Raw genomic sequence first — 24,149 nt, 5'->3', positions numbered from 1 at the left:
AGCATTATTTACTGTGACTGTGAGAAACCTGAGTTCACTTTAGAGTTGCATGTCTCATATCTCTGAGAACATAAATCCTAAACCAATGATTTTGCAGTCCCTCACAGAATTCAGTCCATATGGAAGAGTGGCAAAAGCTCATGAATTCTACACAAGAATTTTGCAAACTATAGGAAAGCATAATAGTATATGAGTAATGGAATACTTACAGTGTTGATGAGCATAGCTGTTGAAGAGAAAATTGTAGCTGCAGAAAAACTAATATGGAATTTTTTGTAAGACAATAATCGTGTCAGAGCCAGGAGATAACATACTTAATTCTAATCAGCTTTCACTAATCACGGAAGGTAAAATTAGTTATTAGTGTTGAGTCACAACTTTTCTTAAGTAGCAGTCTAAATCTAATTACTGTAAGTTACTTTACTTTCCACTTAATACTTTATTGTTGTCCACAAAGGTTTTGGTGGACTGGAGGCTATTTATATCTGAGTTGATGATGTGCTATATTTTCTTCAGTTTGTTTGTACGTTTGATGTGGAGAGATCAGATACTAATTCAGATACTGATTTTGCTGCTGAAAAGTTCATGACTCATTAGAGCAAAGTCTGATATCTTGATTAATCATATGATGTGTTTTGAAGCTGGTTTCAAATTTGTGTAAACTGTCATGATGTCATGACCTTCCAAATTCAGTAGAACTCATATCTGCCTTTGCAGGAAAAGAGGGTTGAGAGAAAAGGAAAGAAAAATAATATATTCTCAAAGTGGGATTTATTAAAATATGACATTTTAGTTTTACCAATGTAGTTAATTTTTAAAAAAATCAAGGTACCTCAGCATAAGAGAGAATGTAGGTTTCTACCAGGTTCCTGTTGGCTTAAATACTAGTATGACCATATAGTCTTTAGAATAGTAGAACTGAAATCAGCGGGAACAGAATTAGAACAATGCTGAAGGCTTCCAAAAATTCTGTCCTAAAAATACACATGCTGTCTTATGAGTTCATTCATTTGGTGAGGTCATACATTTGGACTTGAATCGCTTGATGCCTCTAACTCTTTAACTAGGAGGCCTCAATAAGTGGCTTTCTGATGCAGCCACAACAGACAGGGCCTGCAAAATGGGGACCTTGCTCTGCCTTGCAGAAGACACCATAGCTGCAGTACGGAGGCTGCAGCATGGAGTTCGCAAAGCAGCGTGAAAGGGCTTGAGTTACGCTACCCCTGCCAATGCCTGACACTCAGCTGTAGTGATGAGGGCAGCTTTGCTATCTTGGGTGCTGCAGCATGTGCGTTGGGCTTCAAGCGGCGTTCAAAGCCTGTGATCCCAGGGAGTGGAATCCAAATAGATGCGTCTGCTGCCAGGTCTAGAGAGCAGCTCCAAACCCTTTAGCTGTGGTGGCTCTGGAGCAAAGTCAAGATCCCTGGTATGTCACAGAGCCAGGGCCTTGCATAACTCTGCTCCTGACACATTCGGACACAGTGAACGGGTCCAGTTCTGTTACTGAGGGATACTGATATAGCCAAGGGGCATCACTGCAATACTGAGGTTTTCTGTCTTCTCCTAACTTGCATCTCATCTTTGTCCCTTTTAAATAATCCTGTGTAGATTTGTAATCCTGGCAGCAAGTATATAATTTATACCTAGATGTTGCAATGCTATAAAGTAGATAAATGAAAACAATTGTCTAGCTATTAGGATGACTATAGTAAATATTTGCTATGCAAAATTTAGAAATAAATGTGAATGTTTAAAAACTAGTTTTCTCTCCCCAAAATGGAATTGTGTATAGAAGTTCCAAAGCAATTCTTGAAGTTTTCCCAAGTATTTAATTCAAATTTGTTAAGTGTTTTTGTTTGGTTTTGTTGTTTTTATTTTGTTTGGTGGTGGTGGTTGTTGTATTTTAACCAAAAAGCAGTTTCCGTTTTACATTTTAAAGCTATTGGTGCCAGCACTTCTATAAATGAGGGTTAATGTTACTTGTGAGTTATGAGAGCAGGTTCCTTGCATCAGTTCAGAAAAACTTCAAGCTTTTTTTTCCTCCAGTTTTTATGCAGCTGTACACTGGTCAGGTGAGACAGCAAGCTCTGGTCCCCACACATAGTCTAGAAAAGCTGCTTCCACCCAGCTCAGAGAAAGCAATTACCCGTGTGAGAATTTTTGCACTGAGGTGCTAACGCTCTGTTTTTAAGTCAGTAGGGTTAAGCTTTTCTTCAAACCTAATTTAAGCCTCTGAGAGATTGTTCAGTTTGAGTTGAGATTGTTTTGGTTTAGCTGATGGCCCTGTCGCCTCTATGAGTAGCTGTGCTGGTTGGAGGCCTTATTATACCTGGCAGTGCCTTGTTACTTGCTGTCTTGAGGTTTGTTGTTTCCAAAACTTTACCAAAATAAAGGATTGTGTAACTTCACCACTGAAGGCAAAAGCATCTAAGACATCTTGATAGGTCATCATGGTGTCTTTGAGTGAAAATATCATCTGGTAGCAGAGTTCTGCAAGCAGTGGACACCAGCTGCTGGATTGCAGTGGGAACACTGATATATTAAACCAGCTGGGCTAGATCTGGAGCAGGTAGTCTTTTCATAGCTTGAATTATTATAATTAGCTATGTTTTTAAATTAACCAAAAGAGTCTGCTTAAATAAACCTGTCTATGCTTGAGCCACCATCATAAATTACTTACTAAATAAATAAAGTATAAAACTTGTGAACTCATAAGTGTAGATCTAAGTCAGAAGTCTTGCACTGAACAGTGTCCAGGTGGTCTCCTTACTCATGAGGAGCACCACAAAAGATGGAGAATCTTTCTGCGAGAACAAAGGGCCATTCATGCTTGGCATGTTGCTGGACTTGGTCTCAGTAAGTTCTGACTTCTCCAAAGAAGTTGTTTTTTTTTTTTCTATTTTTGGAAAATATATTGTCAGCTACAGCAGGTTGTCCAGTCAGGTTTGAATATCTCCACAGATGGAGATTCCGCAAGCTCTCTTCCCAAACTGTTCCATTGTCCCTCACAGTACAAGGGATTTTTTTTTTTTTTTCCCTTATTTCTAGACAGAATTAGCTGTATTTCAATTTGTACTCATTTCCTCTTGTCCTTTCACTGGGCACCACTAAGAAGACTCTACTTCCTTCTTCACTATCAGGTATTTATACACATTCATAAAATCCCCCTAAGCCTTCTTTCTCTCGAGGCTAAACATTCTCAGCGTGTCCTCGTATGACAGATGCTCCACTACATGACCTGAACTCTACCTGCAGATAGCAGGCGGTCCCTTTTAATCAGCTGCTAGGTAATTAAGCAGGCCAATATGGTTTTACCTAAACTCTGCTTAGAGGACAGAACTTGCTATTTAAAAGTATTTAATTTAGTCAAAATAATTCACATTGTTTGAAGAGCAGAAAAGAGCTTCTCCCTGTGATTATTTCTGTCAAGGCAGTGTTTTGTTCTTTTTTTTTTCTTTTTTTTTTTTTTAAGTTTATTACTTCATCTAGCTTTATGTGTTGGTAAAAATCCGCACTATATGGCAGGAAATTGCGCCTGTTTTGCTAGCTCTCACCCTTCATTCCTGGAAAAGTATGAGAGTATCTTAACATTGCTCAGCTCTGACTTCACAGTCCAGTTAAGGAAATGCGTGAGAGACAGTGAGGCTGTATTGCTAACCCAGAGTAAAAGTCATGAGTCAGTCCTCAAAAACCAGTCAGGACAGAAGCTATTTACTGAATAATTATATATTGTTTAAGTATCTTTAGGAGAGGCCTGTGTTTGCCTCGTGTTTGATTCTTTTTATGTCTGAAGATTTATGTTCATTTGAACTTCGTGAGATAAAAATACTTATCTATATAAAATACAAGTTCTATAAGCATTTCATTTTTTATTTTCATAAATACATATTTATGTGTACATGAAAAGGTAAATTCTTAATGGAAGTTATAACTGTTGAATTCAGATATTTAGACAAAAACAAGGTAGTATGCAAGGGATCTGTGATAAGCTTGTATGACTCTAAGTGCTGCATGTTAGGTACAATTTCATCAGCCAAAAGACAGACAATAACCAGATGTAATGATTTTCCTTGGAGATTATTTGTGATGGGACATTTTGTGGAGATGATCTTCGTCTCCACTATGGATTCAGTAATGCACTAAGTACAGTTTTGTGGACTTCAGTCTTTGAAAAGTCTTTTGCTTACTTTTATGTTTCTTCTATTTGATTATTCACAGGTGGATGTGAGGCATAATTCATCTCTCCAAACTCACCAGTGCAACTCTGAGCCAAATAAAGAAAAATAATTTCTCTGTCATAATCTGAACTCATGTCTTCTTATGTCACCTCAGAATATTAGAAAGCATGCTAATACTTTCCAACAGAGAAATACAGTGTAAGGAGGTAATTCTTTACTACCGTCTTTTATAAATCCAACAAGCTTCTAAATTGCATCTAAAGGAGTACAAAGGGCTTCTTTTTATTTTGTTTTATTTTTCTCTGCTTTTTAGTATTTTTCCTGTAATTATTTTGCAGCAGGTGTGAACATCCTTTCTACCAGGCAACTACTTTCCTGGCTACAATGCAAATACGTGATTCATTGTCCCTATGGAGCCCTAAGCACAGGAGTTTAGTGGCATCACAGTTATTACTACAATGCTATAGGGACATATATTTCCTTTAGCTGGCTGGGGATGCTATGGTATGAACGGGCGTAATTTGCTTAGCCAAATTTGTTAACTTATCTTACTGTGTCTTAAAGTGCAGCTTGTCTGAAAGATGACATTGCAGGCATTTAATTCAGATCACATTAGATTTTTTCATCGGATTTTGAATCTCTTTAAAATTCACAAAGATGTTGGACAAACAACGTCAAATATTATTGAATTTCATAAAAAAGAATAGGGTTGGGTGGGGGGGTTATTGTGTTCCTGTATTAAATATAGTCCTCTCTTGGATTTTCATCTGGGCACAACTTCAGCTTTATGAAAGACATCTTCTGGCTCTCAAGCTCTTCTTATTTGATGAGGTTCATTAGAACAGTGTTTTCAGTTGGCTGTTTTTCCAGGTTGTCTCTCTCTAGCCCCTGGGGATTTAGCACTGTTAGTGTCCTATTTCTGGTTCAGCTGTTCTCATCCTTTAACTTAAATACAACTTTGAAAGTAAACAAAGAGCAAGACAACAAAAGAAATCTACCTTGTTACCTTTGGCAATAGTCTCACTGGATCAGGTCCAGCCAGGACCTGGCCGTTCAGATCAGACAAGTGATGTTTGTAGTTACATTCACTTTCGTGAAGTTACAGTGTATTGGAGTTTATGCTTCTGTGTTTGCAAAAGCCACAGCTTTTTATATTTAAGAGTTGATAATATCCTTACATGGTGTTCTTCAACAAGGGATTTCCCTGCAATGAAACAGTTCATATGTCTAAGCTCCAGTGGAACTTTTTTATAAGAGGTAAACTCTTAGATTACTTGAATTTTTTTTTTTTTTTTTTTAACAGTCATTAAAATGGTGCTAATCCAGCTCCTACCTGACGTTTGCAGCTATGCTGCGCGTTACGCGGGACTGAGAAAATACACAATGTGTATGAGAAATGCTAGAAATAGAATATTTTATTTGTATTATCATTAGGGGTAGGGGAAGGCATGAAATTCAAGAGATTGTAGCTAGTAAAACATTGATTTATTTTAATTCAATAAACATTAAAGTTACTTGGAAAAGGTAAAACCAGAAGATAACCAGGTCAAAAGACTGAAATACCTTTATTGCCTCTGTCTATAATAAACATACCATAGACAGTGAAATAGATGGGCCACATGGTCAGCAATCTGTGCATCCACTGCTTGGCTTTAGAGGTCCTTTTCTTATCCATGACTGGGGAATGCTGGAAGCCTTTTGTGAAATTAGGGACTGCATTCTAGAAATATGAAGATGATCTAGTTCTGCAGTTTGGCAGGTGCTGTAGGTCTTTGTCTCTTTTTCCCAGCTTCAGGGATCCACATGGTACTGAACTCGTGATATTCAGCTCTGGTCACTGGCTGGAGGTGATTTCCTTGGCTTCCACCACACATCGTGCCTCAAGTCCAACCACGTAGCCAGCCTTGAATTCAAGGCCGCAAGGCTTTTTACCTGAGTGGGAATCACAGCTCTCAGTAGTGTGACATTAGGTGCACTGTCACTTTGGCCACTTGTTGAGAGAGCTCTGTGTTCTCCCTATGAGGGCCAGCCTGGCCTGTGTGTTGGCACCATTACACAGGTGGAACATGAGCGCGCAAGGGATGTGACACCTTCATGTGTTTTCTTCATTAAAGCAAAATCAGGCTGTTATTGCCTTGCTATTAGCACTAAGAAAAAAATACAAAATGAAATAACTTACAGCTTGTAGAGCAGTATAGTTTCAATTACAAAAACATCGTGAAGACATTTTATACCAAATAGGAAAGAAATAAAAATCTGTTAGTTCAGAATACTGTAATATAGTCATCAGATTAATTTTAGATTACATAAATAACTGACTATAGCTGAGATATAAAGATTGAGATCATAAGTTCAGTGCTAATTCTCTGCCAAATAATAAAAACTGTTTTCCAAGACACTGATGTAGATGTTGATGTTTCTCTATGGCTTGAGACAATACTCCAGAAAATTATGAACATAATTTTAAGAAAATAATATGTATTTAGGAATATATTTATTTCACATAACAAAGGAGCATTTTGCCTCATTTGTGTTATACTTTCTTATAGTAAGAAGGTGATTATTCCTGAAAAACAGCTGTTTCTACCCTGGAGTCCTTCATGGAGTCCTTTGTGGGATTTTGACATGTCATAGCATGGTAAAACCAGGCTTATATAGGTTTTCCAATTAATTGTGATAATAAGTTGCCAAGCTGCAACACTAAATTTAATACAATGAAACTGGTTTTAGAGGTTTTGATAAGCTTTTGAAACAGTACTAGACAATGCACCGGTTTTTTATTTATAACTGAACTGTTTATGGTGGGAGATTTTTATTGAAGCTGTAATTCTGCTAACAATTGCACTGTCAACTCTTATCGTCAGGTGGGAAAACAAAAACATATGTATTGAACGTATATTTCATTGCTAAGTGATATGGGAATTTTAATTTGTAACCTTTCAAAGGAAGTAAACAACTTTTTTTCCCCTTTCTTTTTAATGTTTCCCCCTCCCCCCTAATCAATCAATTTTTCCCTTTGAGATCAATTTTACTCTGGTTTTGGAGCTTATCAGTTGTAGGTGACAGCAGGCAATTTCCTATGGATTGCACCATTGTGAAGTAAAGTCTTTATCCTTCCAGGCAGACAGGGACATACTCTGAAGAATTTTCATCTTCACCTTGGGAAAGCTCTGATACTTGACATTTTATTCGTCACTTGCTCTTGTCTGTGCCATTTCTAAGGTGGAATAGGAATGTCTCCGCCAGAGCTTCTCTCCTGCAGGTTCTTCTTCCATAGCAGTGAACACCATGAGTTCAGGTAGCTTCCCGACTGTAGTACCAGAAGCTTAATAGTTTGAATGAAAACTCAGATGTTGCCATAACTGGGAGCCAGATTCTTTGGAAAATAGATTTCATATAAAGTATTTATATGAAATACTTATAAGTAAGTTCGTTGATTTTTCAAGTTTTGATACTTCATCTGTAGGGTCATTGCACCAACTTTCAGACACTTGTCTCTGTTCACTATGATAATGTTTACCCTAAATGGCTCACTAAAATAAAACAAATAAAAGGTCTACTCATCTTTTCACTGTACCCTATGCTGTGAGACAGACAAATGTATTTCACTTGGCTATATTTTCTGTGTGCTCTTTTGGATGGGGTGCAGGGGCAGACTGCAGAGCTGCTTGGGCCAGTGGCAGAAAATCCTCTTGGCGCCACCAGGAAAAACAATTCAGCCCATGTATTTTACTTTTTTTTGAGAAGTGTGATATACCTTCTCAGGCTTCACAGTCTCTATTGGAAGGCAGATGTTCTGAGCTTTGGACACCTAGCTTCATAGTTTTGGCTTTGTTATTTTTTATATTCTAATGTCTTTTTTTTTTCCACCACACTTTTGTGCTCTGGGGTAATTTAGAAATAGCTAGTGATCTGATTGAGCCTGTCAGGTGGTATACTGAAGTAAATATGGTCATTCAAGACTGATCTTTAATATGCAATGTCATTATTTTTTCTGTGGGTCTAATGGCCCACAAACCTGTAAGACTTAATATAATTTGAAGCAGCTTTAGCCCTGTCAGCCACTAGCTTAGATTTTTAATTGAATCTTAAAAATTAGAGAGCACATTAGTTTTTAGAAAAACATTCCCCAAGTATTATATACTAATGGATAGCACTAATCCTGCCACTTTCTACTCTGTTTTTCCACAGTACCTATTTCAAATCTATCTCTATTTCTCTCCCCCGCCCCCCCGTTTGACTGTTCTCTTTTGAGTTGTCATTCTGCAATCAAAATCTGGATGTTGCTGAGAACCCTTGAATCAGTTTTCCTGTACCTCTTGGAAGGCGCTCAGGATTTCTCAAGGTTAGGCTCAGTGCTAAAATCATCACAGTTGAGATTTGTTTCTAATTTTAGATGTGACACCATCTTTTGTGACATGATGTGACCATGTTTGTGAGGAAGGGGTTAGGACAACAGTCATACCTTTAGCCATGTATTTAATATAAGAACAGCAAAAATAAAGGAATCTCAAGTTGATTTTGCTGGATGACTGTCTTCTCACTCCCCTAATTAAGAAAATACCATGTGATCCAAGAATGTTTTGAACTGAACTGTCAGGATTTTCTTAAAATAAGGATGGAGTGGAAAATTGACATAATATTTATTAATATTTATAAAATATGGAGAACAGGGAAATGACTGGCTTGATGCAATGTTTACTTCTGATGCTTTTCTCAACTTCTCTACCAGTGTATTTCTAAAGCTTCTAAAGGAGATCTCAGAGCTGAAGGCAATAATATTGTTGTAGGTGTGACCTAACCTAGTTCATTGCATACCTTTAACATTAGCACACAATGGTTATTTTAAGCTCTTCTTTTAATATAACCTAGTAATTTCTTTGCTATTTTTACTTAGTATAAGGCACCTGTAAACACTAGGGTTGAATGTTTTGGTGGAATGATAGACCTCAATCCCTTTTGTTATTGGTACTTCTAGAAAGTTTGTTTTACTAGGAAAACAGACTGAGTCACTCAGATGAGCTTTTTTTTTCATATATTTATAATTTGTGTGCTGCTGTTACATCTTGTTTTTGAGTACTTCAGGTTTCTACTGTTTGGCATAATGTTTGATGATATTTATCAATATTCAACTGACAAAGGAGGCCTGGTGCCAGTCTTGCAGATACTTAGATGATGAATTTTGTGAGCTCCGTTGAGTCTTATGTAAGTGCAAGTCTGCAAGGTACTTCAGAATAAAGTCTCCTATTGTTTCTGTAGCACCATCTGTGTGCATTGTTCTTAAAGTAAAAAATAACAAGTGCCTCTCCCATAATAACACACATTTGAAATGAAAATGTAAAGATTTAGTAGATCCCTATCAGGTTTAGCACATAAGGCTGTCAAGGCAGAGCACACGTGACTGAAACATACGTGGTCAGCACAGCGTGATGAAGACTGAGGGGTAAGAGAGGAAGAGTGAAATGGTGGTCAGGAGTCTGCAGGCACTGTCCTGATGATAGGCAGCAGATATGCTGAACTGGCTAAATGAACAGTGTTACTGTATGACAGGTGTACTTGCCTGCCTTGAGCGTCCTTTAAGCCAGGCATAGAAAATGATCCATAGAGAGCTGAAGAAATGCTTGAAATTTGGACATCTATTAAAAAAAAATAAAATAAAAGCTTTGCATGCTCATCATATTTGGTGATGTTGAACATATGCTTTCAAGTGACTGCATCTTGGTCGGTCTCAGACTCACAAACAGTGTGTTTTTTCCCAAACCAACCCTTTTCTGTGTTTGTTTTTCTAGACAGCTTCCAAGTTGCATAGTAACTATCCCTCTTCTGCAACCACCTTCCCACTTGTCCTCCATTTCTATTCAGGATGCAACTACCTCTCTGTGCACTGTGCGAAAACAGTCTTTTATATCATGAATAAAAAGCCTACCTTTGTTTTATGTTGAACACACCCAGAGCTTTATACCTCTCTTTTTCTCATATAATAAAGGATAAATCTGGCTTTGGAGAAATAATTACAAATGATGAATATGAAGTATACAAACCTCATAGTATGTTGTCAATGTCCTTACATTAGATTTGATGTGATGAGTCTTTATAATCAAAGAAATTTGTACTTTTGGGATACTTCTACTTTCAGTTGTCTGTCCTTTGGTATTGTACCAGTTTATAACCTGAAAATGCTGAAGTCAAGAATTCCTTCTGTTATTTGAATAGATGCAAAACAGGAGAGGTCTCTCCCCTTTTGTTGTCTTTTCAAGAACTAGACATTTCAAGGAGGAAAGAGACACAATGTTAGCAGCACCAACACTTAAAACACAATGTTGGATGATTTCTGAATGCAATAGCACCATTGTCCTGTCCAAAAAATTGAATGAGACATGACAAAATTGGATGTGTTTGAAGTTTTCTTTGAATTTCAGGACTGAAAGGAAGAATTTCAGTAGTTGAGAAAACATTTCTGCAGAATCTCTATAGACTGAAGATGAAAGTATGCAAGTACAATAAGAAAACAAGTGGTAAGGAATACATTCTGAATTGTATTTGATGAAGAATGTGTGGGCTGTGAATAAGAATAAAGAAATTGCAGGGTACAATGTCTGTGAAAGGATCAAAGAGAAGAGACTAAGTTGCGAACTATACTGATAAATATAGACAGAAGAAGATTAAACCAGAGAATTAGTGATCAGAAGCTTCTGGGAGGGGATATTGTGGAACACTCTTTGTAGAAATTACAGAAAGCAAATACAGGAGACAAAACAATAAAAGAGAGGGGCATTTATTTATGCACAAAAATAATGTGAGACCTGATAAATGTTTGATGTGAGCCGTTCTTTGAGGAGTGCTTTGCATCTACTTTTAGACTTCAACATTCACCAGAGTTTGTGGCAGTTAAAACCTGTGAAATGAAGTCTGAATTAATGGGTTTGGAATAAATATGACTTCTAATTATTGTGGGGTCTTTCCTTAGCTGGTAGGTCAGTGGAAGAGCTTTTCTTGCAGAAGCAGGCAGGCGGCAAGTCAGTGGAGAGTCTCCAAGCCCCCGAAAGAACAGGAAAGTATTATTATAATAGTATAAAATAATATATATTTATATAATATTATATTATTACATATAATATAAACTGATACATAAAATTTATATAACCTATAACTTTATGAAATATAATATATAATTAGTATTATAATTCATACAAATACAGTATGAAGCCACAACCTCTTCTTTTACCTGATGGAGGGAGACACTTTATGTTCATCATTACAACAAAGAGGCCCCTAGCAAATAATTGTTTCAGCCTGGATGGAAATATCCTGGCTGTATGTATAATCTCCATACCTATTCAGATATGAAAGAAAAGAACATTGCCCGGTAATGTTAGTGATTTTCTGAGCAAAGGAACTCAATTCCTTGTGTTGACCTGAGGAGGAGAGTTTTAAGCCAGCTCATGGAAGAACAGCCAGGTATTTGGAGACTTCTTCACAAACAAGAGCATGGGAGAAACCTCGGAAGTGTGTTTTGTTTGAGATTTTAGTATGTGAAGCATGAAGGGAGTCAACATTTCAGTACTGACTGAAAGCTGAGTTAAAGGAGGAGAGTGGGACAGACAGTTGTATGTCTGCAATAACTGAAGAGAGGAGAGATGTAGAAAAAATGGTCATCAGTTACTAATTTTCTTTGTGAAAACACCATCCTATGTGGTAGGAATAGTAAATGTAGAAGGAAAGGATTACGTTTATAAACACAGGCCTCACAACAATACAAAGACTGTTCTTCTGGTCAGTATAAAAAGGAAAATCCTACGGCAACATTTACCTGTATATGCAAATGAGGTTTCCAGACTCATGGGAAGGGTATATAGGGTACTGGCTAGTTTAATTTTGACTAGAGCAGAAGCAGTTTATCATGGTCAATCATTGTTGAAATATCCTCATGCCAAAAATAGACTGAAAACTAACTGACTGTGCCAGGTCTGTGCTGGAGATGAAATAAAGGGAGCAGGTGTGTATGACCACGCCTGCAGCTGAATGGAGAAAAAACTCCTTCAGTTAATCTCATGAATTCATCAATGTACAACAGATTCAAAGACACAAATGTTTGCCCAAAGGCGCATGTTTGTTTTTTAGGATCTTTTTAATGCACTTTCTTCAGCTAAAGTAGACAATTCTTTTCTTTAACATAAAGCAGTTAGTGTCTACATGAGTAAGATTCAGTCAGTGCCACAACTGTTGTTAAGCCGCCTTCTTTCCCCTTGTGAATGGAAATGACTCTAAGTTGTAAGCCTGGGAACCTGGAGAGAGACAGAAGGAACTTTTTTTTTTAGCTGCGTTTATTTTGCAAGTGGCAATGTTGTGTTTACAGAACCATACAAAATGTTCTGAAGGGAAGGACAAGTTAAGGGAATACAGGTAAAAACAAAAAGCTTTTGAAATGTGAAAGAAAGCACAGGCTTTTTGTGCTTGTCTCTAAGTTTCTGAAGAAAAAACAGTTACTTTTGTGGCTTGGGAAAGTCACATGTCATTTTATTTTGGTAATAATCATCTATCTGAAGTAATGTGGGCTTTAAAAAGCATTGACAGTCAGGAACAGTAATCAGAGCCTTGGCAGTTACCTGTGGAAGGACACAGATTACCGTTTCCTAACTTTGTGCTGTAGAAGTGGTTTGGCAAAAGTATTTTGGCCTTAAAGTCTATGTTCTCCACTTCCACAATGTTTGAGCACGCTTAAAATACTTGTCCTCTAAACAGTAATGTGAAATATACTGCTCTTTATTCCCATTTGACAGATGGGGACCTGGAACACAGAGTGTTATAGGGTCTCTCATCACTGGAAATCTGTGATCAATGGCTTCGGCTCAAGAGTGCTAAATCCTGAGTGTCTGGGTGCCCTAACAACCAAGTACACCTCACGCCTCTTTTTTTTTTATTTTTTATTTTTTCCTTTTTTTTTTTTTTTTAAGCATTCATTAACCATCCCTTATGGACACTTTTAAGAAATATATCATGAATACATAGGTGTTACAAACGTCACTTGATATTTTTTTAGTGTTACCATAAGAAAAGTAGAAAGCTATAAGCAGGAAAACAACAAACAAACAGAAGAAGTCCACTAGAGTTTTGTATGTATCTAGCAGATATTTCCTTTTCTATGTGAATGAAATGCAAATTTCTTTCTTAGTACTGCCAGATGGAGACTGCTGCAGGTCTCACTTTCTGTCAGTGAAGAATTACATTGCTTCAGGTAAAGGGACCAATGTTAACTTGTCAAATATGGGAATGGGCCATCCGTGCAAGTCAGATTACTGGCTTCGCATGACAGTGAATGGCATGAGACATGCTGAGGCTGGTTTACTCTGTTCCATGTGAAATCAAGTAATGATGCTGTACTTTCCAAGATAACAAGGATTCAGTTCTCTTTCAATTGGATAGGATATTATTGTATCTTCTCTCCAAAATGAAAATGTGAAAACTATATTATTAATTGTAACAATAGGCAGAATTAGTTCTCTTTAAGTCTGTGTGTCAAGCAGAATAACATATAACGAGCCTTACTGTGTGTCTTTCTTCTCTTGAACAGATGATAAAAATAAATGTAAAGCTTATCAAATGGGGTGGCCAAATGATATGGATTGTTTATCAACCTTGCCCATGACGCCAGCAGAGTTGGGAATGTCCCTTTGCCCTTTCAGTGCACAAATGGCACGCTCCGATTGCTGCCTCCTCTAGGACAGGAAAATTACACACTGCTGGGGGAGTTTTGCACATGAGCGTTGAAAGATGTGGAGGGAACAGAATCTGTTTGTTAGCCTAAGCCTTAAGGTAGCCTGAATTTAGTCTGAAATTTTACAAAAAGTAAAGGCATCAGCCAAAGTCTTTGTAGCAGTTACTTAACCCGATATTCCATTTTCTGCATCAGAAAATGTAGAGTTTCTGTTGTATAGAAATTAATTGAAGAATACTGTTCTCCTTTTCAAAGCAGACCTTAATTGTTTATTTAAATAATACAATTTAGATCTATGCCATCATGACTACAAATTGTTAGAAATTTGAGTTTTTTTAAAAAACTTTATTTATGGAATTCTAAGACTTTTTTTTTTTTTTTTTCCTTCTTCCCTGACTGTTCAAAGTACATCTGCTGTTGATTTTGTGCATGTCTTTAGCTGATATTGCCTAGTTTGGGTAGTTAAGTATGGTGATTATGTCTATTGGCTTGGCTGTATGGATGTTCTGTGATTTATCAGTTTTCAATATAAAAGTTCCCTTGAATCCCTGTCATGCCACTGATGAACAGAGTTCTGGAGCAGTATAAACACTGTCAGGAGTACTTTGAACTCCGTCGCTGTGCTTGTGGTTTGATGAGGCAGGGGACCTGGGGATGATAAATGTTCTTGCTTTTGTTTCTTGTGCTTTTGGCATCTTGCTTTTGTTTCTTGTGCTTTTTGAGCTGCACTGGAAAACTCATCTGGTTCCCTTTAGAATGAATGGAGCAGCTGGACAAGGACAGGAGAGGAGTGGGAGCCTTTGGTTGCTCCTTAACACGGTGTTACCAGCAAAGACCCTTCATCCCACCCATCCCATATGACAAACATAATTCTACTGATCTGCAATGCAACGGTGCTAAGAATGCTGCAGTAGCTGGTTTGATTTAGATTTTCCGTGAGTGAGTTGTTCAGTACACATGGTCTTCTTTAGGACACAGTCTTACTTAGGACACATGTCCTAAATAAGAGCATTTCTGCTGGAGAAATGGCTGCCCTCTGGTTCATGCCCTGCCACGAAACACAGTGTTTCACAATGCCACTTGCGAAGTGACACCTGAAGGAGTTACCAAGGTTGTACAGTCCTGTCCTCTACAGCTGCAAGTCACTCGGTAAGGAAAATGTTACTGCTAGGGGTCTAGCGACCATCTCCAATGTCTTCTTTCTCTCCTCCCACCACAACAGGACACACAGACCCCTTTAGCATCCTGTGACAAGCTTATGGTATTTGGATGGGAAGACCAAGTATCACAGAAGAGCTGAGTACCAGAAAAAGAGAGTGTGAGAAATGAAGGCAGTTACCAAACTTGTTGGTTCCTGTTTTCTGCAGTGCTAAACAACTTGACAAAAAATGAGATGGGAGCCACAGTTCTCTAAAAGACTGACTGATGAAATATTTCTGTTGGCAACCATCCTAGTGTATTTCGAGCCTGAAATTCTTGTTGGTAGGTATGCCTTGGAGATTTCCCCTTGCAAATATAGTTAGTTGCTCAGCTTCTCAGCTCATTCATTTTCTGATGGGTCCCAGAATAGAATACTGCCTCTCTGAATTGCTGGAGGCTTTCTGCTGCATCTGAGAGGACACTAAATGAACAAAAGTGAAGGTAATGATTTATGCCCCAAGTCGATAAAATACTCGATCGTCACATGTTTTAAGCTAGACACTTGCTTATGTACCTTTCCGCTTTAATTTTTTGTTTACGTCAGTGTATGTGTACTTAAGTATTTCAGTTGTGGTGTGTGACATCAGTAGCTGAAAGTACATAGTTGATGTGTTTGTATTTTTATACACACATGAGACTTACATGTATAAAGTCTCTAAGAGAAATACACTCTGTATGCCTGTAAATACTGATAAAAAGAGAATACTGTGATTAGATAGCTTACAGTAGCATTTTCTTTGAAGTTGTCTAAATAAATGAGCTCTGCTCTGTTACTTCAGCTAAATTGCTCCTTAAATGTAAGGTTGTCACATTTGTGTATAGTCTGAAAATGGAGAAAAGTATTTGTTTAGAATGTTAAGAAAATTAATATTGTAAAGCATGAGTATGCTATTTTTAGAAGCATTCTTACTGTCAATTAAAAAGAAAAAATAAAGCCTGACCTTAAGCCTGTTTCATCACACTGGTAATTTACTTGTGTGGAGTTTTTTCAGCCTTATTATCACAGTGTATCTATTTTTAGTTAAGGAGGTGCCCAAATTTGCTGCACCCCTTTATCAGATAACACAAAACCAGACTCGTGGCTTTAGTTATCTTCTTCTGTCTTGTGAGACATAGAAAGCTTGACAAATGAACTGTTTGTGAACCATATGTGCACTTTTTAGTTGTCCAAGTTTTCTGTCTCCACCTTGTTAGCTTTTCTTTTTAGCTGGAATTCTGGCAGAGATAAGGAGAGGAGATGGAGAATGCAAGTAAGGTTTAAAATAATCTAGATTGTGATTTCTTTATTAATTCCTGTGGACATAGTCCACAGGTGAAACCTGCTGCCTTGAACAGTCCAGCTTTTGTCTCTGGTTACTTTAAGGCAAATCTGCTGCTTAGCCTGTGTACAGAGTTATTTTGTGGGCTGCTGAAAACACATTCAATTTTTAATAGACTAAAGATAACACTCACTTGCATTAATTTCAGATTTAAAATGAAGAAAACTATATTCCAAACCTCAGGGAAATGTTCTTAGCAGTTTATTTCATTGACAATTGTTTTAACAAGTGGTGGAAGGGGCTGGAAATGAAGTGCAATTACAGTACACAGAGGCCAGTCCATCCATGACTGTTGGCTTACTTGAGACCTCAGTTGTGATGGCTTAGAATCTCTGATTTGTTGACTGAGAAGTTCTGTTTTTCCTCCCATTATCACCTATCCTGCTCTCCTGTTCTCTTATCTGCCAATCGACAGAATATGAAGTGTGTAGCTGAGTGCCATAGAGAAATGCTATTTTTAGAACAGGCTGTGAGGCTCAACTTTGATCCTACATTTTGACCGCTCAGGAGCTTAAGCTCATCTAAAATAATCTGTCATCTTTGCTTGTGGCATTAGGATCCCAGGATTTGTGAGTTATTTTTCAGTTTTAAATTAATTTTTGGACTGCCCCTTCACAGCAGCACTTTGGATTGAAGTGAATATAAGATCTTTAACGTTCCAGACTCTTTGCATTGATATAAATACACCTGATTAGAGTTGATTAGAATAGGAGTGTTGTCTGAACATGAATTCAGTGTATGCTTGTCCTAGTTCCCCATGTTTTTAATGCAAATTATCAGTTCTGTCCTGTGCACTTTTTTTAGCCATTGCACAGCAATTTGAGGCTCAGAACAACTTGATGGCTCCTTTGTGAACAGTTCCTCTTCCAGAAAACTGTGGAGCTTGGGACCAATCTTGCCCCTGTGTCCTGGAGAGCCTGAGGACTTGCGTGATCCTACCAACAGCCAGAGATGGGGCAGATGAGGAATGTGTGGAAGCAGCGGCTGCAGCAGCTGCCCACATCTGCCTGCTGAGTGGTGACTTGGCTGGGCATGTGCTGTACCCTCCCTCTCCTTTGCTTTCATCCCTTTCATGGGACAGGCTGCCCAGAGAATTGAAGGTTGTAGGATTTAGCTAAATGAGTTTGAAGTATGGATAAAAACCTTCTTGGGGCTGATTGTGACCTTAGGAATACCAGTTCAATACCTGTATTTACAAAAGTCAAGTTTGTCACACATTTTGGTACTATCGTAGTATATTACAAAGGTATTTTCAGTTACAGTAAATAGCTGCATTATGATTATCAAGGTGACTTACTTAGCTAAAGGGAGACGTTATATTAAGTTGAAATGTGTTGTAATTTTCCTTTCTGAATTATGAAACCTTTCTTTAAATTTAAATTATTCTTTAAATTATTTTCTCTTTTGCAGTCTATAAATATGTTGCTTCCACAAGGAAAATTAAGATCATATTGCTCATGTCTTTCAGGCAAAACAATTAGAGTTCACCCATTGAAGTCACTATTTCATCCTTCTAGCTTTGCCCCAAATTGACTGACACAGTAAAAACTCCCAAGCTGGTGTATCAATAACAATTTTGTTTGCAGATTTGTTCCTTATTGGAGTTCAAGACAAGGAAAAAAGTTAGATGAAAACTAGATCTAGGTTCACTGTAACATTTTGAAAAAAGAGAAAATAAAAAATGGAGAAGACTGGTACTGAACTTCACTGCTGTCCTGGTCCACCTAACCTGGAGGGTTTTGTGTTGTTTCATAACAGCATTATTGACCGGCATGAGATGTGACCTTTTCATAGCACAGTAGCGGTCAATTTGTTACTGCTCCCAGAGGCATGTTTGGGCATGTAACGCTCCATCTCCGTCTGCCTGAACGCTCCCCAGTGAGGGCTGGAGGAGCTGGGCAGGAAGGAGATGGTGCCCACGGCCCAGTGCCTGGCCTGGCGTCTCAGGCCCCTTCCTCAGCCTGCACATTGAAGAGGGATCTTTTTAGTGCTTTCTTGGCTAAGCTTCCAGTGGCTGGGAGCTGCAGTTCTCTAGCTACGTCAATTTGATACTTAGGAAAAACTCTCGCTTCAAAATTTAACAGAGAAATTGTTGTCCCAATCCATATAGGTATCTTTATAGTGTGGTTGTATCATGTTATGTAAAAGTCGCCTCAGCCCTCCATGAATCCAAGCCTGAATTTAGAAGGACTACTTTTGAGATCTAATTCTTTGACTTGAAAGGGCAACTTTGAATAGCAAAACAAAGTAAACACATTTACACATTTTCCTAGTTTTTTTTTGTGTGTGTTTGTTTGTTTGTTTTGTTGTTGTTTTGTTGTTTTTGCTTTTGTTCTTTGTTTTTCCACAGAGACTTCTATTTTCCAGGTTTTTTAGGGTACACTCCATTGTCCTGCTTTTGTAAAAGTTATAAACATGGGAAAATAAACATAGATAGGAAAAAAACAAAACAAAACAACCCCCCACACTTCTGCTTTTCAGGAGAGAGTCATTTAAAAGAAAAAAATTAATTCTAATGTAGGAAACAAAATTCTATTTAGTTCTTATTATTCCTGTAAGTGAAGCAGTAATTCTTACTAGTTCTTAGTAGCTTTGAAGGTACCCAGGTCCGACCTGTGTAATTTGGAGTCCTACAGCAAAACCTAAACTAAGTTTGTGCTACGGAAGTATTAGAGAATTCTTTCCAGAGACATGGCTGCTATTGATCTGAAGCTCACTTATAAGTTGCTGCAGTGGTTAAAGCATGTTGAAAATGTGTCCCCACTTATGACTTGAGTTTTTCTAATAGATGGATTTTTCTTAAAGCGTTGTTTCTTAAAATAAAGAGCATTTTACTACCCTTCTGGACATCTTGTCCTGTGTATATACAGACAGTGCCAAGTGACCCCTGAACTTCTTCACTAAATTTAGTATCTCAGGTCTCTGAGTTTCCAGTTTCCAATGTTTTTCCAAACTTGTTTTGTTCTTGTGGCATGTCTATCCATCCTCAGTTTTTCAGCATTCTTTTTCAGGTATCTATACCAGAACACGTTACAGTATCCCAAGAATATTCTGTTTGGTATATGCATATCACCTCATTACTGTTACTTAATATAACCTTGTTTATAGATCCAAGGGTTTTATTAGCCCTTTTGGTCCTGGTGTAATCCTAGGAGCTTATATTTAGATGTCTGTCGTCTGCTGTGATCCTAAATCCTTTGCATAGCCATTGGTTTTCACAGTGTGGTTCTCCAGACAACAAGCATGGCCTAAATCTCTTGGCTTAAATCCAAATAAGCACTTAAGTTCAGGCATATATTACAAGCTAGATGTGGTATTCCTCTTGGTTCTCCAGCCATAGGGACTTAGTAGTCAGTCTGTCATCCAGGAACTCTCAGTGTCCAGGTCAGTTGATCTGACCTGCTGGACTATCCAACGTCAGGAAACCCTGTGCAAAACGCTGTGTGGTGCAGATTATCTGCTCAGTAGATGTGCAACAAGCATGAAATGCCTCAGGTACAGAGAACGTATTGCAAGCTGGCATAGGTAATGTATTACAAACCGTCGTAGGTTATGTGCTCTAGGGTTCCTTCATGTGTGTCCAGCCAGGTGTGTCTGGTGCAGCCAGACGTGGCAGACGCGGTGCATGTACGCGCTGCTGTCGTGTCTGAGAAAGATGGGCATCAACGTGGAAAACCCGGTAAATCTCATATTGCTCATATCTCTCCTTGCCTCGTTGATGGCATACAAAGAAGCAAAGTGCTTTACTGGTCTGAAGCATTTATTTGCCAATATCTGAAGGCTTTTGGCTACATGGCTTATATTGTTTGCATGCAATTTATCTCAGTCTTGCTACAAAAGATGGAGATTTTAGTTCCAACCTGGTAAATAGCTGTGTGGGCAGAATAATTGAACTGTGTGTGTATTTCCTAAATTAAATATTATTTATTTATTTTATAGCTCTCTGTGTTTTTTAAAATGATGTGAACTTTGTGATTCAGGAAAGTACCTTTGAATTTGTGAAAACTCTACGCATATGCTTAACTTAAACCTTGTGCTTATAGTCTAGAATGTGTTGTTGAGGTGTTGTCCTGAATCTAGGACTTAATTTCTAGTAGGCCCATTTATTATAGAAAGGTATATTTTAAGAGGAGAAAAAAGTGATAAGTCATCTGCTAGTTCCAAAAACCCTGAGCTAATTTGTATGAAAATGATGCAAGGCTCTCTGTATTGTTATATGAGAGACAGTAGAGACCCCTACATTTATGTAGTGTAGTGCTCCTTATCCTCAAAACTTTGTAAAGTTTTATTCTCCCATTGTTTGTTGCAAAATCCCCTAAAGCTACAGATACGCCTTTCTTTCTCCCAGAAAATTCCTTTGAAGCTTGTATTGAACTTAAACACATTTAGAATCACAGTTTTCTCTTCAGTTGAAAAATGCCCATCACGTGGTTTCACAGCACTGCAAAGAAGCGGCAAAGCGTGTTCCTGCACAGGCAATGCCAAAGGCTTGCTACATAGAAAACTAATCAGAGACATTCCCTTGCTATGTGTTTCCTAGCAGAGCATGTGTATTAAGTGATCCATTTTTACTCCCCCAGGGATTTGGAATGCGCTCCCTTAGTTCCAGGAGGGAGCAGAACCGGACTGCTTGAGCATCTTCCCTGATTTCTTCCTGCTCCCAAACCATCTGCTTCTTTGTGGTAATAGTCGTCTGCTGTTTGTTAGCCTAGTTAATCCTCTGCCATAAGCTGTAGTAATTTATGCTGGATATTTGGGTTTCACATGGTACTAATGGTATCTAATGAACTATGGCTACAGAAACATCTGTTCTATACAATAGTTAATTTTTTTTCTTTTTCTTTTTTTTTTTTTAATCCTGGTGATTAGATATACAAAAAATAGGAGCTCTTCAGGCTTCGAAGATTAGAACTTGAAACTTGAGTACTGAAATAGACCAGATTCAGTGTCACCGGTGCAACTGCAATTTAGCTCCTGTGGTTTATGCACTGTTGGATATCGATGTGTGTTATTACTTGATGCTTCTTCACAGAATACTTGCCAAGTGAAAAAGGGGCTGAGGGCAGGTTGAATGGGACACCTGTAAGACTGCAGTATCCTAATTTAAACATACAACTAGAAGCTAGAAAACATCTCTTTATTTAGTTTTGTTTGCAATATTTATGATACAGTTCAGCAACATGGCAGAAGAATCTATGCGAGAATTCATTTACAAGTAAGAAAACAGCAAAAATTGAAACTAAGCCATGAATATTAATGAAGGCTATGCTCCAGAATAACGTAAAGTAAGAAATGGGATATCCTAAAACTGAACAGTAATACACTCTTTGTACTTAACAAGGAAAGTAAGAAAAGTACTACTTAATTATAATGTTGCAGAGTTAACAATGCAGTAGAAATCCTAGCCTTTTCTAATTTGAGTGCTTAATTTCTCAATCTAAATGTTGCAGTGATGCAGTTTCCAGATTTAATTTCCTTATATTTATTTGTTTTTAGCAACTCAGAAGGCAAATAAAAGAAAGACATTGTGAAACTCCTGTTATGAGATCTTAGTGCTACTAACATGCCTTACATTTTCTATAAAGTTGCTGATTGCATTTAAAGTCACCTCAGCAGCGCTAAATCATGTCAACAGTTTACTCTTACCTCCAGTTACCATTAAAGTTCTCAAAGTTTAGGAAATGCATTTGAAAAAGGAGAACAAAAAAACTCGTGTTCCTGTATGAAAATGTCACCTTGTAACAGCCATTGCGTTAAAAATAAAAACCAGATTTTCTTCAGGCTTGAACCCTTTATCCTTCCCCTGTGGGACTCTAAAGGAGCTATTTAAACTCATGTGATCATGCAGTTAAAGGCTGGGCTGACTCAGCAAAGTGTTTAACTGTGTGCTTAAATTCTGATGCGATCAATAGAATTTGAACATGTGCTTAACTATTATGTTGAAAAGAGATGGATTTACAGTCATGTTTTAAAGCTAAGCATGTACCAACGTAGGCCCATAATACATCGAAGCAAGTCAGAAGAATTCAGGTTGTAAAAGCCGTACTTTCGGGTTGACTGACTTCATAAGTAAAATATTTTTTATATAATTTTTATATATCTTCTAAAATACAAAGCACAATGCTGTAGCTATTATGGTCTGTGAATTAACTAGCATAGGATATTTTACATGTCTGTCAGTTTAAAATACGTATGCCAAAATTAAGAATGCTTGCAGCTAAATATCTGAATGTATGTTTTCTACTCTTGAAAATAGTTTGCTTTTATTTAGTTACTAAAGTATTTGAAGTCAGAGCTGTGAATGCTATCTTTAAAAATGCAGCTGCACATGTAACAAGTTATAAACATGTATGAGTACCTAATACCAGGATCCCACACTCCATCATTTTCCGTATTCTGATGTGTTTTTAAATTATTCCTCCAGTCTTTCCCTGTAATACTTGACTTGATTATTTTGAGGCGCTGAATCACTAAACAGAGTCATGGTCTGGTTGGCTCAAGGGTATAAGCAATTCCACTTTTTTATTTACTTCTGTCTATAAAAAGTTTTTTCTACCTTAGAGAAGATTTCTGTTTCTACTGGTGATCCTCCTTGCAGTTGTGTTAAACGTCTTCTGCCCTGCACCGTCAAAGTACCACCTCTTTCCCCCAAAATATTTGGGTACTTTTATTTTCAAAAGAAAAATGTTCAACGATACCGAATTGTCAGCTGTCAGTAGTGCGATGGTATGTGCGAAGTTCATCCCTGTGTTGCACCTTGCCAGTGGCTGTCCTTGCCCCTTTGCAGAGCTGGGCATACACTGTCTGCAGAGCTTCCCCCCTCCCTTGGCCTGGTGCTCCCGGGAAACCTGGGAGTAGGGAAAAGAGAGGACAAGGAGAGAGGGGTGCTTAGCAGTAATAGGTGCTTAACTTGAGGATCCTGCAGGGAAGACCTCGTTGTCAGCTGCTGCGGTCTCTGTCTATCTTGGGGACAGATCTCAACTCTCAGCAGGATCAGGTCATTCACAAAAGTTTTGCATGTGGAGGAGACTTGAGCTGCAGACCTCTCAGGTGCCATGGTGTAGCCAAATGTCACAGGAGTGTCACACTGCTTTGTTAATGTGAATCTTTTCTCTGGTAACACAATAACGAGAAGTTTGAAAAAGAAACAAGTTGTAACACTTGGCTACAATCTATCATATTAGTTGATGGGCAAACAGCCCATCCTCAGCCAACAGGCAGAAATGAGGCTCAAGTACCGGGCAGATTCTTGCATCTTCACTGGCAAAAGGTGCTGGACAGAGTACAGGATTTGGTGGATTTCTGGGAATCTCCGAGGTGAACCTCTGTACTGGCTCCTTGATTCTGGTGAGGAACCATGTCCCAGCACCCACTGATGCTCCCCTAGAGCAAGGACATGGAAGGGGACTCTTAGCTTTGGTAGGTGAGTGTTCAGGGTGCTGTAGGTAGTGACAGGCTTTGGTCCCATGTGTAACAAGTGCTATAAGGCAGAGCAGGACCCAGAGAAGTTTCATCTGTAATGGTGAAATGAAACTTATCTACGTGTATGTGTGTTAATCAGCAAACAAGAAGCGCAACTTCTGATGTATCATTTTAAAAAATAAACTTCATGTAGCATATGTGAAACCTGCCATGACACAGAGAAGCATGGTGGTGTTGTCTGGGATGCCATCAGATACTGCTCTGCTGAAAGCACATCATCTTGTAAGACTGAGAAAGACGCCATGCAAATTGCCT

The 24,149-nt window shown here is 38.1% G+C and overlaps 1 protein-coding gene across 8 annotated transcripts in view; it reads left to right on the top strand.

The window, feature by feature from the left end:
- HDAC9 (histone deacetylase 9) overlaps positions 1-24,149 on the top strand; it is a 466,647-nt gene that overhangs the window by 162,327 nt on the left and 280,171 nt on the right. The window contains exon 1 of one of the 8 annotated variants that reach the window (XM_071805070.1): positions 21,076-21,094. The exons of the other annotated variants lie outside the window; for them this stretch is intronic. The gene's annotated coding sequence lies outside the window, so the exon portion shown is untranslated. Of the gene's footprint in view, positions 1-21,075; positions 21,095-24,149 lie in introns of those variants that run through there. 8 annotated transcript variants of the gene reach the window in all.

The sequence above is a fragment of the Patagioenas fasciata genome, chromosome 2, assembly GCF_037038585.1.
Source record: "Patagioenas fasciata isolate bPatFas1 chromosome 2, bPatFas1.hap1, whole genome shotgun sequence".
In the NCBI taxonomy this organism is placed as follows: Eukaryota; Metazoa; Chordata; class Aves; order Columbiformes; family Columbidae; genus Patagioenas; species Patagioenas fasciata.
This window is presented reverse-complemented; position numbering and strand designations above follow the sequence as displayed.